The 14,516-nt window shown below is 40.6% G+C and overlaps 1 long non-coding RNA gene across 1 annotated transcript; it reads right to left on the bottom strand.

Moving 5' to 3' along the window:
* Nucleotides 1-9,572: 9,572 nt before the first annotated feature.
* On the bottom strand, nucleotides 9,573-11,016 carry LOC125374585. Its single transcript, XR_007218680.1, has 3 exons — nucleotides 10,958-11,016; nucleotides 10,263-10,472; nucleotides 9,573-9,661 (listed from the first exon to the last, which is right to left on the bottom strand). It is a non-coding gene; the product is annotated as an uncharacterized LOC125374585 (long non-coding RNA).
* Between the last annotated feature and the right edge of the window lie 3,500 nt (nucleotides 11,017-14,516).

Raw genomic sequence — 14,516 nt, 5'->3', positions numbered from 1 at the left:
TATGTTTCGTAGTGTAGTGGACCTAATTTTACCCCAAAATGTCAACATGTTTCGTAGTGTAGTGGACCTATTTTTACCCCAAAATGTCAATATGTTTCGTAGTGTAGTGGACCTAATTTTACCCCAAAATGTCAACATGTTTCGTAGTGTAGTGGACCTATTTTTACCCCAAAATGTCAATATGTTTCGTAGTGTAGTGGACCTTTTTTTACCCAACACATTTCAATATGTTTCGTAGTGTAGTGGACTTATTTTTACCCCAAAATGTCAACATGTTTCTAGAACGTGATCGAGTGAGTTGAGTTTAAAGCGACTGTCAATGGAATCGTTTAAGGAGACCTGCACTTTCAATATCGTCCATTATTCAATATCGTGTTGTGGGGTTGATATTTTACACACAAGACATGTAATAAAACTACAAGTGGGGATGCTAAGACATCTTGTATCTACTTCAGTGAATGCGATAGGTGTGAAAGTAGCCCACATTGCATGTTTTTTTCTTTTCTAAATGACCTTGTGCATGTGCATGCCATGTATTTGCAACGCAAAATAAGAACTGTTCAAATAGAATGTGATTAAAAGCTACGTAAAATTGTATCATAATCAGCTGTCCTTCTTTGTTATCAAATCGTCATGGTTATTACACATAACACCGACTGATGCAGGCTTTAGACGTTAACTACTTTGTGAAGCCCACAGACTGATGCTGTCAAACAAGGAATCATCAAAAAGACGAACCCACAATCATACGAGCCATGGCCTCAAGCAAATATACCGGATAAGAAGGTGAGTGAGTGAGTTGGGTTTAACGCCGCTTTTAACATTATTCCAGTTATATCGCGGCGTGTCAGCTTAATGTGGGAGGAAAGCCCGAAGTGATGCAGGTCTCAGACGTTTACCACTTCGGTGAAACCCACGAGCATGGGTATGGTGCTGACAAACCTAGAAACATAATCGAAGTGAACCGGGATTCGAACCCACAATCATAGGTTTCTGGCATGTCCAGGGGACGCAACTCTGCACGGCTAACAGACGACTGGGCCACCCGAGTAGTATACCAGGCTTATTCAACCGGAAGTGACGACATAACCGGAAGTGACGTAGCATGAGGATTAGTGGTAATAGTGAAGACAGGAAGAGACGTCATAACCGGAAGTGTATTCTGGGAATGAAGATGGAAGTGACGTCATAGAATTTCCGATTTAGTGTGTCTACCCGTTTAGTGAGAATGGAGTGATAAAATGGCGTCTCGTGTAAGAAATGACGTCTGGTGGTCAGATGTGTGAGAGACGGGAAAATGGCGGACATGGGTATCGAGAAAGTCACTTAGTAATAGAGACAGGCGTCGTACATGTTAAAAAATGACAGTCTCGCTACATAATGGTCGGACATTTATGCTATATACCCTTCATGAGCAATAATAGTTTGATCATAGTGTACAAATTAACGAGTGTATTTATAAAATGGCTGTATTTGTAAATAGTGGACATGGGCTTCGAGAGAGTTTCGTAGTAATAGAGACAGATGTCGTACATGTTAAAAAAATGACAGTCTCGACACATATAGTCGGACATGTATGCTAGTTTGATCATGGTGTATAAATTGACGAATGCATGTATAAAATGGATGTATTTGTTTGGCTGTATTCGTGACGTTTATTAAATCGAACAATGTCTTTGCTAAATACATAATGTAATGGCGTGTTTCTTACATGCAAAATACATCGCATACAGGATAATCAAAACGAATCATCATATATTCAAGTTTTCTTTCGTTTTATTTGGTTGGTCCTTATAAGGACCTTTGAATAGAAGCGTATACCGGAGTTATACGTTTCTAAATACCATCTTCATATACGAGCAGTTAGGTGAATATGGCCTGTGTTCTGTGACGGAACTATCCGTACTTTTCCAACGATACAATTTAACTCCGCAATGAAAGCATCCAACCGATCTTGCATATACTTCATATTGGGTCTGACAGGTAAATCCAACGAATCAGTGTCGAAATATACATTGCATTCACAGGAATCAACGCCCGAGTCGTAATTGGGATCCGTATTAGACATCCTTCCAGCGCTGCAGTCACACTTGGAATGATGATTTTAGCCAAGGCGTGGCAATAGAATACGTCAGCTACGTTTTAAGCAATCAACGATCAGCTAACCTACTGACGGGTCACTGTAGTCGGACCCTTGGAGAAGTTAATCCTTAATACTACTCAGGGATTAATTTCGAACGACCACCGCTATCTAACGGTCAACAAGTCGGACATGTTATCTTAACACTGGTGTGAAATACTCAGTAAGGCGTTGAAATAAAGCAAACATGCTCTTCCAAGGGAGCATTATCCCGCATCCCAGTATCTTATCGTCATCGGATTAAGATACCTGGAGTACATCCACGCTTTCAAAGTCTTAAGCCGATTAATACTCAGAATCCCACATCGGGTGGCACTCGTGAAGAGCAACCTCCTCGTGGTGAGTGCTGGGTAATGCTAATAGCTCTTCCCCCGTGTGGACTAGGGGTAGAATTTGTCCACAGCACCCCATTGCTGGTCGTAAAAGGCGACCAAATTGGGCAACCCGTTTGCCGTGGGTTGCGCCCCTGTGTCGGCGGGGGACGGGAGTCTGGTGGTTGAGGGCACTGGTTCCAAGAATAGCGTTCCTTTGCCCAATAAACCACTTTGACCCTTACTTCGCCTAGACGGGTGGTAGAATGGGCCCGCTTCTATCAATCGGCTGGACATGTCGAGCCCTGTGCATTATTTTATTTGCACAAAATTTGAATTCGAATTTCCTTCATACTTTAGGTCTTGACAAATTGTTTATGTAACAGAACTTGATATTTTGATTGTGAAATCTTTCATATGCCTAGAGTCCTATGCCCAGAAGGCGGTGGCTCATGGGCCTATCCGGTGGACTACATTAAGTTTTAAGTAATTTGTCTGCTTGAGTATACCATTCCAGTATCCTTGGTGCTGCCAGTTGGAGATCCACTGGCGTATAGCATTGTCCCTGTGATACTCCTTCGTGGGTGGGGAGCTGGGATGGTGAACCTTTCACAAACCCAAAATGGCTCAACCAAAAAAAAACAACGTTCTTTGGAATATTCCTCGGATGAGGAGACTACCACCCTGAAATGTTCTTCTGGTAGTTGGTCTAGATTTTTAGTGGTACACCGTTAAAATTAAATCCTTTTGCCATTTCTAAGGCACTGTATGGCATTGCTGGAGATTATTTTTCAATCACAAGGGATAATTATTTCCAGGTTCATCTATGAAGGATCTTTTTAATGTAAGTACTCATTTAATTATTGCTTTTTTAAAAGAAATTGAATTAATAGATAAATTTTGATCAAATGTATTGTAAAAAGTATGTGATTTAATTTGGTAAAATGATTATATAACTGTGACTGTAAGTGGCTGTACCTTCAATGGGGGTTGAAGTAACGTAAAATAATTGTCCCCCTGAGAGGGTACATAAGTCCTATTTCATTCAAAGTATTTTTCATTTTTCCTTGTTTTTTATCAAAGAATTCTTGTTGTTTTTAATTGATTTGGCTTAAACGTACCGACAATCACCAGTAGCCAGAGTGATGGTGTAAATCCTGCTGGGTTACCATGTAGGTAGCAGAGGTATCGTAAGTTCCCATGGTACCTAGTATGGTGACCTACCTTTGGTTATTGGTGATCTATAGCCCATTTTTATTATGTACTGTTCTGAATTGTTATGAATTTTATTATGATCTGCTAGTTTTAAATCTACATCTGTGAGAGTCTAGTGTTTTTACTGTCCTTTGTCGACAGATTTTAATGTCTATATGTATTATTATATAACTTGATTTAGTCACTATATGGCTGAAATATTGCCGCTGTGACTTTAAATATTAACTCACTCATTCACTCACCCACATCGGGTCCTTCCCAGCTTGCTTATATACATTAAAGATACGCACGCTTTCAAACAAAGGTCTAGTAATCTTAAGACGAGTAATACTCATAATATACTGACCATAGAAGACGTCGATATCAACAACTCGGGCAGGCACAAGAGATTATAAAATTAATCCGCAAAGAACTTGGTGTTCTGCTAATCAACAAACGTGATAATATACATAACGCTATCCAGTGGCGAATTTCTATCACCACTTTATGGGAGTTGTATGTACATTTTCCGTGTGTTAACGACTGACGCAGCAAATCAATGAAAACATAGAAATAGGCGTTCCGTTCATTCATTTTATTTCAAATTTAAATTGTAGTACGTCGTGCCATCTTAGCCATGTTCAAGTAATTAAACATGTTGTCACCCACACACCAACGTTGAGGTGTGGCACGGCCGATTTCAGTGTAGGAAAATGATTGTTTTGTCTTTAACACAGTCTATCCTAGTCTATCACGGCGATGTCTTCCATCTATATGGTAGGGTTTCACAGGGCAATCCATTGTCACCGTACAGAACACGTCTCTTTGTGTACACCATCCTGTATTTCTTGGCTGTGCTGACAGACAACAACTGGATGCCCTGATGGAATCCTGTGCGTACGATGAGGTTAGGGTAGTCCACGCTTATTGACTTCTCCTGTCTGCCGCATATGAGTTCTTTCACGCTGTCAAAGTTGACTTGCTGGCTTGCACGGTAGTTCAACGTGACCCCCCTAACCTTGCATACTGTCCTTGTCCTGCCTTTAGTAGGTCGGACCAATTTGTAGGCATAGTTCTTTGGGCCACCTGACACGAACGTTGATATACTGTTGCCATCCAGCTCATCGGTCAGGTCGCCCGAAGTATCACCTAAAGGTGGATTCCAGCCACTAGCCTTGTGGACGTAAATGATACTTTCCGTGTCAAAGTACAGCACCCTCCGCTAAAGTGGCATCAAGTAGCTGTGGACAAATTAGAAAGATGACATGTAAATATCCGTATGATTAATTCATATTGAAACCAAATTATTACAAATTTATAATCTAAATAGCAATTTTAATAAATGCAATAGCTTACCTGTATAATTTGAGACGGGCTTGTGCTGTAACCCAGGCAGCGATGACGACATTGGAGTCAGGATGCGAACTGTGGAAGTCTTTCCCTTGTTCAGTGAAGACGAACGGCATGTTTTCGTTGACAATGCGGACATCTTTGACTTCATGCCGCTCGTCTCTCAACATTGCAAAGAATAGGTCTGGCTCTGTCACATAGCTCGCTTTTCCAAAACCTAGCCTTTGCCCAAACTTGCCCCAGTGGTTATTCAAACATCCTTTTGCCAATGTCCGCAGCCTAGGATTCTTCATTATCCGGTTGACATCGAGTGTAACTCCCTCTTTCTGATATATCTGATGGACGTAATTTTGGGGGTCGGTATATCCTTCAGGGAGGCCACTGGCTTCTTGTTTAATTTTTAAAAAGTTGTGTACGTACTTGGCAAATAATCCTCCTTGATGAGTATTTCTGCTATATTCGGGAAAATTATCGAAATGCCAGGCCTCGAATATGTTCAGAACCCTGTATCGACATTCGCGTACGGCTATTTGCACCTCAATGGTTGTGTAGGTTCCCACCCATGCTCGTTCCTCATCTGTATGACGACGGTCCCCATCTATCTGACCATCTGTACATGTTCTGCACAGAGGGAACATTAGTGTCCCACCAGCTCTGTAGGGTAATAAGGGATGGTACAGTTGTGATTGCTGGAAGAATGCAACACCGGATGAGCCCTTCTAGATGATTCAATTGCGACACATGGGGATAATCCACAACCTTGGGGTGACCTAGGGGGAATTTTCCGTACTTGCAAATGTATGGATACAAGGAACACACATCTACATATTTTATTTCTTCATCTTCTTGGGCGGTATAATGCAATTTTGTGGCGTTGGTTCTTCCTCCAAAGAATGCATCGCGAGGATCCAAGGGATCTGTCAGGTATTCAAAGGTGGATAGGAACCCTTTCAACTCTGGGTTTGTTTTCTGACTGTCTTTGAATTCACATTCCCATATCTGGACAATTTTCTCCACGTCTTTGTGTTGGCTCAGCAAAGCAAGGCGATACAGTGTTTTTTGATACAGTTCTCTCATGGTTGTTCCCAGGGTGGGATGTGGTTCACACCGTACAGCCTTGTAGCACTTTGTGCAGCCATGCCAATTCAAAGACAGTCTTGCTTTCCCTGTCGTAGCCATCAACACTGTAACGAGAACCATCCGAGCAAAGAAACTTTGCTTCCCCTCCATTGCGTGCATGCTCTATTTTGAGATCTTGATCCTCATGCATTAATCATCTTAACCATTGGAGACACTGTATTGAGTAGTGTCTCTCTGGTCTGTATCCATGAGGTGGTATGATGGCAATGGTTTGAGGATCCAGGTAGTTTTGTCTGAATACAAGCATACACGCCATAGGAAGGGAATTGCCTCTAGGAATGGATCCACGTTGTTTTGCCCAATGAATACGTCACGGAAAGCAGCAGGTCCTCTTCTAAGAATATCGACATCACTTTGGCAGTAGGACAGTATATCCTCAGACATGTTGTATATGGCATTGGAGGAAACTTTCTCTTCGTACCTTTTGATGAAAGTTTCCGTTCGCCCGAGGACATACTGTCGGGTCCATAGGTGTCCATTGGAGGATAGGCTCCTACATAATTCTTGTTGACTGTTGTGTTGAAGTGTCTTTGGAAATGATTTCAATGGCATGCTGAGAAAGTTCAAAGAATCTTTGAAGGTCAATCGTCCCACTTTCATCATCAGTATCTGCTGGCCTCTGAGTACAATCTGCGGAGCAACCACAATGTGTTTGTTGAAATATTGTAGCAGCAGATGACCATCATATCCTCGATAATTGTGAGCTATGACCAATACATCATCTTCGTCTTCCTCATCATCATCCTCCAAGACATTTAAGGCTTCCTGTAAAGCCGAGTTTGGAGCATCCCTCTTCCTCTTCTTGCTTCGTTTCTGGTCAACAAGGGTTAGAAGCCACCCTCCCATGTCCTCCAAATTGTTGTCTCCTCGAAATACTTTCGTTCTTGAAGGCCCCTCATCTTCCTTTCTCCAAGGACACCCTTCACACAGATTGGTAGATTTGTCCCCAATACACATGCCACATCCAAGCTGTACTACACACAAGTTCGGGACATGCACTCCCGCCTCCTGTTGACATTCAAAGTCATAAAATATAAACTTTTGTTTTTCATGGGCAGGATCTACAGTGTTTGATGTAGTACCTTGGTCCTCCTTTATGGGCGTAATGTAGCACGGGTGTTTTGGGGTTAAGGCTTCCTTACAGTTCAGAACAGGTATGTGCAGAGGCATTGTGTTCTTGATTGCAGTTGGTGCAACGATGTAGGGATTGACAAGTACTGGTTGGAATACCAGCTTTGCTCGTATACATCTCTTGATGTCGCTGGTAACAATAAGTTGTTGGAAACCACCTCCTGCAATTGAGACATGGAATGCCTTCATTTTCACCTTTACCACAATAGCCAGGACGTCTACATTGATGACATCTAAATTCCCTGGTACAGCGATGGTCTTCTTTGTTATTGAAGCCCACGTCACAATCTTCACAATATTCACTGTAACCGGTTAAAAAAGCTGCCATGAATGTAATCACATCATAGTGGCTATTGTGGTGGTAAAGGTGAATGATCTTAGAGGGGTTTTCCACTGCACTCTTGAACAAAAGCTTTTTGTAGACTTCTTGAGAATATACTTTCAGCTGGTATTCCGGTGCCAGGTAATCACTGAAAACAGTCCAAGTATCCCTACCGGTGCATGGCCCAGGCTCTATACCAATTTCATTAAACAGCCTAACTGCCTCCTGTTTTTGAACATCAGCCCTGTTGCGCCTGCGTATACAGTTGTGTTTGAAAACAGCATCGACGCTCAAGATCCTTTTGGAAGAATTTCTTCAACTTATGAGAATTCAAGCGCCATGTTCTTAGTACGTAGGACACCTATAAGACAATTTGAAAAGTCACATTAGCGTCGCGCTTTGAATATCGGACACTCGAACTGCCGGGGTCCCGTCTGTGCATTCAAAATGGGTTCGGTTTCCTTGATCTATCAGCTGAATTTATATCATGTCCGTACCATTTTGGAAGAGGGAAATCACAGTGTTCGCCAAAGACATTCATGTTTACTGTACCACCCTTTACTGAAGACGTGAAAATCAACACGCTCAAGTCTGCGCATGCCAGTGACAGCTTCGAACGAAGGGCAAGGTCACCACCGGAATAAGAAAAGACAACCGTGATCTACTCAACGTTTTACGCTAGAGATAGGGAATGTTATTGTTCACCTTTGGGATATTTTGGGCCACATAATCAGAAATCAGGCACACTTCTACGGAGTTTTCGAATGATTTGTATCGGAAATGTTCACTTTGAGTGATCTGGTTGTGCAGTTGTGAACAAGCAACTCCCGAAACAGTGCAACAAAATACGCTTCGAAGAGGACACTGATGGCACAACCGGATCATCCCAAGTAAGTCTAGATATCTGTCCAGATAGTTTAAACTGACACGCTTTTCCTTTGACGTTAAATCAAGTTGGAAGTTGCGAAAGTAGTCGGGTGCGTCACGCTCATTGGGACCCTCGATCTATTGAACGGTAGTCGTACATTGTAAATGGATATAGCTCGATCATATAATGTCTGTGGAAGCTCAATGCATAACATATATAGAGTGCAAACCGAATTTGATGTGTGTGACTATCTTGTTTGGTTTAATAAAGTGTTTGTTAATATCTCTCGCTCACGTGAGTTTGCTTCAGTTCTGCATTGTAGTTGCAAAATGAATGACGTCTCGCATGTTTTTATGAATGAAAAAAATAGTCCCGGTGTGACAGAGGTCACGGTTATCCAATCAAAACGAATAAAACAAGGTCAACCTTGTACGACACACGTGTGACGTACGGATTTAGTATCTTACCACCTGTATCTTCACCACGTGGGTAATAAAGTTGAATACATTTGTGTTGAACTCTGATAATCGAATAAAAGTGACAAAATCCTTTTACTTTGCATAAGAAAGCAGAGTCCATTGTACGGTTCTGACTTCATAAAAAGTATATGTTTGTGAATCTCTATCCAAAAGTGATGATACCAGGTGTTGAGGAAAGGGTGACCTTATCCTGGCCAAGTGGTGGCACCCATCACAAACAACATGGAAAGGCAAGTCAAGTATTCACCTGCAAAAGCAAGGATGGATGAGTGACCGGGTGGAGACCAGCTATTGTTTCAGCTACAATTTGTCGCAATACAGGATCTACAAAGCCTGTGAGATAGCCTGGCGCTAAAAGCGTTGCCCTGTCAGGCAAAAGTCTAGTGTTCGATTCCCAACTACCGTACACTGTGATGAGCCTGTTTTGTTGAACCTTGTTCGGCAATGGCCAGAATATTGATAAAGCCGGCTCATTTCCTCTACTGAATCTTTTGGTAGCCCCTTCTTCAAACTTCCCCCAAAGCTAAGATTGTAACGCAATCAGAAAATGCACGATCACTTGAGCCTTCCTTATTCTATATTTCCAAATTAGGTAGATAGCTCTACATACAGCCGATACAATAATAAAACGCATGGAAATGTTGGAAAGATTTATTGTTCAACTGATCATTGCGAATCAGTGTTCATTTGTCTCTGTGATACGTTCCAGGTTTGGGTTCACAAACTCTGAAACATAAGAGATAAAGTTTTAAATGCATATCTATGTAACGTCTTAGATATAACTGATTTATGTGATATAAGCATAAGAAAGAATCACAGTTAACAGTGACGTGATGACACTGTTGTAGGACGTCCGGGACTGATATCACGTTCTGATTGCATGCAGCTTAATGTGGAAAACGTAGATACCTAATGAATATGTGAATAAGAGAAAATGCACCTTGGTATTTGAAAAAAAGAAAAATTGTTAAAGCAGTGGCAAAAATATATTCAAGGTATTTTCAGGAATGACCCATGAATGATGTATACTAACAGAAAACTGTGCTTCTTATAAAGTTCCAACAACAATACTGACAGATGCACATATAATTTCAGAATATATGCATTTTCCATTGTTCCGTTAGCATACAGAGGTTAACATTATTCGAATGATACAGTCAAATCTCCAAGATATGTGATTTGCTTCATGAGTAGAATACACACAGATCGATTGATAATTCGTCAAAAACATTGAATGCGTGTTCCATACAATATCCGTTATCATTCTGAATCTTGTTACCAGAGTACTGTGAGACAGACAAGATTTAGAAAATATGTCATAACATACCTTGTACCTAGTAGCCATAATAGCGCGATCTATAAGGTTTTTGGGGGTAAGGTGCATCAAATTCAATATCTCCACCGCTATATCCGCCATAACCGCCATAACCGCCATAACCGCCATAGCCGCCCTTGGGCCTGTAAAAGTGGGCCTGGGAAAGAGCCAACACCAATGCCACCAACAAAACAGCGAACAGGTTCTTCATCCTGACGATTACTGAGGGAAACGAAGAGTAATTATTAACAAAACAGTTTATCGTGATCAGTTTACAAATGTGGTGACATGCATCTCAATCGGTTAGGGTTTCTTTTTGTGCGAAGACAACCAGGTGCATTCTTTGCTCGTCATCAGTTAAAGGTCGGAGTGGATCTGGGGTGGGGTGTGGGGGTTGGGGGTTTGGGGATGGGAGGGTCTTATTCATAATTATTACAATTAACAAAATGTCATAGCTTTGATATGATTAACAGCCTTGGTTACAACAGTAACATCATGTTCTGACATTCAGTCTGATGTTGTTTAAAGGAGAAAGGACACTGCAACAGTGTAATTATTGTATATAGTAATTATTTGTATGAAGCAAAGTTATCTCATTTAACAAAGTTGCAGGGCCTTGATCACCCATCCACAAAGAGATGCAGCGATCCACACATAACAATATCATATGTATAATATAATAGTAGTTACGAGTACTGAGTACTTACCAGTATCCAGACAAGATAGTGTTGTGTCAAATTATTGAAAATCCTCTCCTTTTATAGAGCAAGGGACAAACTTCAGCCTACATTTAACTGAATTAATAACATATCAGTTCACGACAGTTGAGAGCACTTATTTGATTGATTTTATATTGCGCAAGGACACGATTCGTTACAAATGGAGGCCTTGGAAGATATTAAAAAAATTAATGTCTAACAAATCTTCGTACAGGATTGAATTTCATTCGCACTCACTCACTGATTGTTACGTCATTTATTAAGAACAAGCAGAGTAAAGTAACCAAATACTGACCAAAAAAACCTAAACAGTTTAAAGGTTTTGGATACTAGTCTCAAATGATTTCCTATTTGATTGTGCCTTTTCTCCAATTTAGAGACTTCATAAAAGAGAGCTGAGATTATTTTTTCCAGTCTCATTTCAAATTGAACCTATGAAAAGAATGTTTAATATTTAATATAACTTTCTCACCATTCACTAAAACCTATCAAATTACACATAATGATCTGAAGTTGACCATATTGGTTTCATTTTATGTCACCGAAACATGTCAAACTTGAAAGTTACATGTCAACTTGTGTTAATCTCTCTTGAGTTGCGTGAGGGCACTGGGTAGAAAGTTCGAGTCGCTAGTCTAGCTGTATATAAGGGGACAAGGGTGTGTTTCTCTCACACTTTTAATCTCATCAGGACAAGCTTTCGTGTTTGCATCACTAATACTCGCTGAATCCCTGCCAAGGCCCGTCTGGGAAGCTTGACGGCTGTCTCTGCTGGGGGAATATATACAGTAAACTACGGTTATAACGAACACGCTTATAACGAACTGACGGATATAACGAACTTACTTTTTTGGTGCCGACTATTTGCTGTAGTTATGTTGTATATATGCTTATAACGAACTACGGTTATAACGAACTAAAATAAGTAGTTCGTTATAACCGTATTTCACTGTATTATTATCAATGAATGTATCACCACTGTATTTTTGTATTTGATACTAACCACTACCATCATATACTGTACTGCACTATCTAAAACATTGACCTTGTTTTTGGACGGTGCTATTAAATTCTCACAAAATGCATATGTGGCTCTGTAAACTTCCCCTCTGAAATATTTGCCAGACTGAGGTAGGTTGTTTAGACTTAAGTATCCTGCAGAACATTAAAATATCATGCTGACAGCATTTTCTGTTAAGTGCTGTCTTTGTTGCTATTTTAAATTGTTGACTACATATTCAGGTGAGCTACAGTGCCGAGGCACTATCTTTAGAGACTAGATGGGTTGGGTTGATGAAAGAACACTTAAAAGAGTGAGCGACCCTTAAACCCTGTTAACTGAAACGCATACTGATCCGAAATATGACTGTTGTTTTACGTCACATTCATTTTCATTCCGGTTGTGTCACAGCACCATGTATCCAGGTGAACCTGGGCCAGCTTATCTATTATTACCACTAGAAAATAGCCCACAGTCATTGAGATCATACACAGCAACCACGAGACCCTTAATACTAGGTTCTGAATACAAGCACGGGATAATAAGGAACTATTTTTACCCCAAAATGTCAACATGTTTTGTATTGTAGTGGACCTTTTTTTACCCCAAAATGTCAACATGTTTCGTAGTGTAGTGGACCTATTTTTACCCCAAAATGTCAACATGTTTCGTAGTGTAGTGGACCTAATTTTACCCCAAAATGTCAACATGTTTCGTAGTGTAGTGGACCTAATTTTACCCCAAAATGTCAATATGTTTCGTAGTGTAGTGGACCTAATTTTACCCCAAAATGTCAACATGTTTCGTAGTGTAGTGGACCTATTTTTACCCCAAAATGTCAATATGTTTCGTAGTGTAGTGGACCTAATTTTACCCCAAAATGTCAACATGTTTCGTAGTGTAGTGGACCTATTTTTACCCCAAAATGTCAACATGTTTCGTAGTGTAGTGGACCTTTTTTTACCCAACACATTTCAATATGTTTCGTAGTGTACTTGACTTATTTTTACCCCAAAATGTCAACATGTTTCTAGAACGTGAGCGAGTGAGTTGAGTTTAAAGCGACTGTCAATGGAATCGTTTAAGGAGACCTGCACTTTCAATATCGTCCATTATTCAATATCGTGTTGTGGGGTTGATATTTTACACACAAGACATGTAATAAAACTACAAGTGGGGATGCTAAGACATCTTGTATCTACTTCAGTGAATGCGATAGGTGTGAAAGTAGCCCACATTGCATGTTTTTTTCTTTTCTAAATGACCTTGTGCATGTGCATGCCATGTATTTGCAACGCAAAATAAGAACTGTTCAAATAGAATGTGATTAAAAGCTACGTAAAATTGTATCATAATCAGCTGTCCTTCTTTGTTATCAAATCGTCATGGTTATTACACATAACACCGACTGATGCAGGCTTTAGACGTTAACTACTTTGTGAAGCCCACAGACTGATGCTGTCAAACAAGGAATCATCAAAAAGACGAACCCACAATCATACGAGCCATGGCCTCAAGCAAATATACCGGATAAGAAGGTGAGTGAGTGAGTTGGGTTTAACGCCGCTTTTAACATTATTCCAGTTATATCGCGGCGTGTCAGCTTAATGTGGGAGGAAAGCCCGAAGTGATGCAGGTCTCAGACGTTTACCACTTCGGTGAAACCCACGAGCACGGGTATGGTGCTGGAAAACCTAGAAACATAATCGAAGTGAACCGGGATTCGAACCCACAATCATAGGTTTCTGGCATGTCCAGGGGACGCAACTCTGCACGGCTAACAGACGACTGGGCCACCCGAGTAGTATACCAGGCTTATTCAACCGGAAGTGACGACATAACCGGAAGTGACGACATAACCGGAAGTGACGTAGCATGAGGATTAGTGGTAATAGTGAAGACAGGAAGAGACGTCATAACCGGAAGTGTATTCTGGGAATGAAGATGGAAGTGACGTCATAGAATTTCCGATTTAGTGTGTCTACCCGTTTAGTGAGAATGGAGTGATAAAATGGCGTCTCGTGTAAGAAATGACGTCTGGTGGTCAGATGTGTGAGAGACGGGAAAATGGCGGACATGGGTATTGAGAAAGTCACTTAGTAATAGAGACAGGCGTCGTACATGTTAAAAAATGACAGTCTCGCTACATAATGGTCGGACATTTATGCTATATACCCTTCATGAGCAATAATAGTTTGATCATAGTGTACAAATTAACGAGTGTATTTATAAAATGGCTGTATTTGTAAATAGTGGACATGGGCTTCGAGAGAGTTTCGTAGTAATAGAGACAGATGTCGTACATGTTAAAAAAATGACAGTCTCGACACATATAGTCGGACATGTATGCTAGTTTGATCATGGTGTATAAATTGACGAATGCATGTGTAAAATGGATGTATTTGTTTGGCTGTATTCGTGACGTTTATTAAATCGAACAATGTCTTTGCTAAATACATAATGTAATGGCGTGTTTCTTACATGCAAAATACATCGCATACAGGATAATCAAAACGAATCATCATGTATTCAAGTTTTCTTTCGTTT

Source organism: Haliotis rufescens, unplaced genomic scaffold (assembly GCF_023055435.1).
Source record: "Haliotis rufescens isolate VD_foot unplaced genomic scaffold, xgHalRufe1.0.p SCAF_59, whole genome shotgun sequence".
Classification (NCBI taxonomy): Eukaryota; Metazoa; Mollusca; class Gastropoda; order Lepetellida; family Haliotidae; genus Haliotis; species Haliotis rufescens.
The sequence above is the reverse complement of the archived record's forward strand: the minus strand, read 5'-3'. Positions and strand labels throughout refer to the sequence as shown.